The following is a 5,000-nucleotide window of genomic DNA, read 5'->3' on the forward strand; positions in this document are numbered from 1 at the left end:
TTACATATAGAAATAAAACGGAGATATCTTTTTTTTCATTCGGTGAAAATGAAAGGGAATGCTGTGTCTTTTAAAGTAGTGCTATTTTTTGCTCTTAGACATTTCTACTGAAATGATTCATTTTCATTTTCACTTGCGTCCTACCCCGTACCGGTCGGTCTCTCTTTCTTTCTCTCTCTCTCTCTCTCTCTCTCTCTCTCTCTCTCTCTCTCTATCTATCTATCTATCTCTCTTTCTCTCTCTCTCTTGTTCTTCGTTACTCTTTCTCTCCCCTCATTCTGCTCTTTTCGCTCTCTATCTCTTATCCTCGTGTTCGCTCCTCTGCTCCCCGCTGCCTCTCCTCTCTCTCTTTTTCTCTCTTCTCTCCCTCTCTGCCCTTGCTCTCTCTCTCTCTCTCTCTCTCTCTCTCTCTCTCTCTCTCTCTCTCTCTCTCTCTCTCTCTCTCTCTCTCCCTGTAATTATCTTTTCTCTTTAACTTTTCTCTTTCTCTGTCTGTCTCTCTCTCTCTTGCTTTCACTCTCTCTCTTGCTTCCCCTTCCCTTCCTCTCTCTATCTCTTTCTCTCATTTATCCCCCACTTAAACCAATCCTCCTTATTCCATACTTAAAATCGCCCCGGTATCACAACAGGTATTCAACCCCTACCCACCCTCCCTCTCTCCCTCCCTCCCTCCCTCCACCTTCCACCTTTACCCTTTAACCCCTTCAGCTAACACCCCCATCTACCCCCCTCCATCCTTCCCCCCCCCCTCCTCCCCAACCCTCTCCCGACCCATCAATCCCTTCAAACCCCCATACCCCTGGCATTTTGATTACGTTCATTAATCTATTAAACGTGCGAGCGAACATCTCCTAGCCCACATCGCACCTCCGCCCATTAGCCCGCCCGTTTCCCAGACTCAGCCAAGAGCGAGACTTTTTCGGATCGATTTTCGAGATCGAGCGACGATCGATAAACGCGATTGTGCCGACTCGCCGAAAGGACCCGCGGCGGTCGCGGCCTCGGTGCGCTAGCTACGGGCTCGGGGGAGGTTTCGTTCTTGCGTTGTGGGCAGGGAGGGTGTCGTGGTGTGGCGTGGGCAGGCGTGGGTTGTCTTTTGTGTGTTGTGAGATGTGTTGGGTGGTTTGGGGCGGGTGGGGGGGGGTGGGGCGGTTTTGTTTGGTGTTGTCGGGGGGTTTGGGGTTGTAGTGGGTGTAGGGGTTGGTAGTGGTGTTTTTGTTGGTTTGTCGTGTATTTTTGTGTGGTGGGGTTTTTTGTAGGTGTTTTTGTTGTATTGGTTGTAGTTTTTGTAAGTGGGTTTTTGTAGAGTGGGTTTTTTTTGTCAGTTGGTTTTTGTAGGTAATGGTGTGTAGTTTGTAGTTTGGAGAGGGTTGTGTTTGTGGTTGTTGCGTGTTGGTTTGGATGGGTATGTAGTGGGGGTAGGTGGTTGTATGTAGTGTTGTAGTTTGGTTGAGTTGTTGGTTTGCTAGTGGTTGTTTTGTATGTAGGTGGGAGGTTAGGGGGGGGGGTTTTTAGGGGTTATCTCTGTGTATGTCTGGGTCTGTATGAATTTAGCTAAATGTAGTGATTATATCGACATTTATATATTTATATATATATATATATATTTATATATATATATATGTGTGTGTGTGTGAGCATGTGATGTTGATGTGTTTTACTAATTGTGGATGTTGTTTGTGTCGTTGAGTTTGTTGATGGTGTATGTGGGGTGAGTGTGTTGTGTTGTTGTAATAAATTCGCTCTGTGTGTGGTGTAATTTAATATACTATTTATATATATTATATATATATATATATATATATATATTATATATAATATATCTATATATATATAATATAAATACATCAATAATATGTTATATTATATATTATATATATTATATAATATATATTATATAATATACACCACTCATTATATATATATATATATTTATATATATATATAAATATATATGTAACTTATATATATATGTAGTATATAATATAGATTATATATAATATATATATATATATATATATATACATACATAAAATGTTGTATCCCACACACATACACACGTACACCGCATATGCACCCCCACCCCGAACCCCCGCCCCTACACACACACACACATACTCCCCTCCCACCAAAACACACACGAAACACGCACACATGCACACAGGAACATAATGAGCCATACGGTACAAAGGTTCATGTTACGAATTTTCGTGACGAACAAAATTTTGGGAAAAGTAGTTGACTCTCTTGAAGGGGGGAGGGAGGGAGAGGGAAGGGGGGTGGGAGGGAGAAGAGGGGGGGGGGGAGAAAGGGGAGAATTGAAAGAAAGAAGGGGGAGAAGGAAGGGAGGTGAGAGGGGGGAGATAGGAGGGGAGGGGACGGGGAGGGAGGGAAGGAAGGGGAGAATGCCGGGCGGGAGAGGGAAAGGAAAGGGGGGAGAGAGAGAAGGAGCGGAGCGGGGAGGGAGAAAGGAGGGGAGAGGGAAAGAAAGAAAGACAGGGTAGAGAGGGAGGAGAGAAGGAGAGAAGAAGGAGAGGGGGAGAGAGGGGGGAGGGGGGGGGGAAGGGGGGAGAAGGAGGAAGGAGGGGGGGGGGGGGGGGGGAGAAGGTGGGGGTAACGAGTGGGATGGGAAGGGGGGGAGGAAAGAAGAGAGGGGGAAGGAAGAGGAGAGGGAAGGAGAGAAAGAAGGGAGAAGGTAGGGTGAGAGAGAGCGAAGAGGGGAAGACAGGAAGAAAGGATTAAGGTCCGGATAGGGAGGGGGGGGGGCGGGAGATAGTGTGAGGGAAAGATAGGGAGGGAAGGAGTTGAGGATAAATGTGGGAAAGGGAAAAGGGACGAGGAATGGAAGGATGACGGAGGAGTGGGATAGGGAGGAAAGGAGAGGGAAGGGAAAGGGAGGAGAGGGAAGGGAAGGGAAGGGAAAGGAATGGCACAAAGGGAAAGGTGAAAAGAGGGAAGGAAGGCGAGGGAAGAGGGGAAAAAAGAGATGAGGGGAGGGAAGGGAAGGAGGGAAGAGGGAAGGGAAAGGGAAAGGGGATGAAGGGATCAAGGGAGGGAAGAGGGAAGGGAGGGAGGAATGGCAGGAGGGGATGGATGATGAAAAGGATGATGATCATGATGATGATGGTGATGATTACGGTGATGATGATGATATTGGTGGTGGTGATGAACGTGATGATAATGGGGGTAGTGGTGGTGATGGTAATAACGATGATGATGATAATTATGATGATGATGACAATGACGATGATTGTGATGGTAGTGGCGATGCTAACGTAATGACGATTATAATGATGATGAAGATGATGTTTATCAGTATCATGTATGACAACATAACGGATGTCTCAATGGTAATGATAAAATTACGATGCTAAAGAATATAAGAATAAAGATGTCAACAGTTACCGATTAGAATTATATCACTGATGAACATAATGATAATAGTTATGATAATATTACTAATAATTATAATAGTGGTGATAAAAAAAATAAAATAATGATGATAATAACAATAGTATTAATGATAGTAATTTAAAAATTATAACAATAGTAATAGCGATGATAATAATAATGATCATAATGATAGTGACCAACAAGGAGGATGTAATTAGAATTAGTATTACTATGATGAACTAAATTGTGGTAATACTGTAATAATATGTTCCAATAATTGATTGATAATTTATTATTGACGATTAATAATAATGATTGTGATAACTGATAAATGATAACAATTGAATGATGTGATTGATAACAATATTGAATAATCATAATTGATAGTTAACGATTTCAAAATATGGAAAGGAAAATCACAGCAACAATAATAATAACAATAATGACAATAATGATAACACTAATAATAACGACATTAATCACAACGACAAAACCACAATCGATCACAAAACTAAATGATCAATAAATAACGAAATTTAAAAAAAGAAAAAAAAAAGATACATAAAAGATACTCAGCATAACATCTCATTCTTGTCTTATCTTTTTCTTCTTTTTTTCAGAATGAAGATTTCTTAGCCGAGCTGTCTGAGCCTTCCCCGGGTCACTCGTGCCGGAAAGCATCAGGCAGCGGTGATTGAAAGCAGGGCATGTGTGATGGAGAAAAAGACGATGTTTTTTGTTTTAGAGAGAGACGGTTTTGTTTAGAGAGAGGAGGGATGGATGGAGGGAGGGTAGGGCAGGGAGGGAAGGGAAGGGAGGGTGGGAGGGTGGCTGGGATGAGATAGGGAAGGGGAGGGGGGATGGATGGAGGGAGGGGTGTTGGATGGAGGAGGGGGGGAGGTGGGGGGGAGGGAGGGAGGGAGGGAGGGAGGGGGTGGGTGTGGAGCGGGGATAGGGTATGGATGGGGGGGAGGGGAGGGTTTAGGGGGAGGGAGGGACGGAGGGAGGAGTGAGGGAGGAGAGGGGATAGGGAAGAGGGGAAGGAGGCGAGGGGAGAGGGAGGAAGGGAGGGAGGGGAGGGACGGGGGGGGGAGGGATGGGGAGGGGAGGGGAGGGGGGAGGAGGGAGGGGAGGGAAGGGAGGGAACGGAGGGAGGGGAGGGAGGGAGGGAGGGGGGAGGGAGGGGGGAGGGGTGAGGGGTGGTTGTGGGTGGGTGGGTGGGATGGATGGAGGAGAGGGAGGGAGGGTAGGGTAGGGAATGGATGGGATGGTGTGGGTGGAACCTTCTAACTCTATTGGTTGTGGAGGGATGGATGGGTGGATGGATGGATAGGTAGGTAGGTAGGTAGAGAGATGGATGGGTGGATGCATGGATAGGTAGGTAGGTAGGTAGATTGATGGATGGATGGATGCATGGATGGGTGAATGGATAGATGGATGGATTCATGGATAGGTGGATGGATGGATGGATAGTTGGAAGGATGGATGGATAGGTAGGTAGGTAGGTAGAGAGATGGATAGATAGGTAGGTAGGTAGAGATATGGATAGGTAGATAAGTAGGTATATAGATGGATAGATAGGTAGATATAAGGATAAATAGACAGAT

At 45.1% G+C, this 5,000-nt stretch overlaps 1 protein-coding gene across 1 annotated transcript in view; it reads left to right on the top strand.

Moving 5' to 3' along the window:
• LOC147468211 (uncharacterized) overlaps window positions 1-5,000 on the top strand; it is a 98,067-nt gene that overhangs the window by 874 nt on the left and 92,193 nt on the right. The gene's annotated exons all lie outside the window — the stretch shown is intronic.

The sequence above is a fragment of the Penaeus japonicus genome, unplaced genomic scaffold (assembly GCF_977035675.1).
Source record: "Penaeus japonicus unplaced genomic scaffold, GWHDUDI00000001_assembly GWHDUDI00000030, whole genome shotgun sequence".
Classification (NCBI taxonomy): Eukaryota; Metazoa; Arthropoda; class Malacostraca; order Decapoda; family Penaeidae; genus Penaeus; species Penaeus japonicus.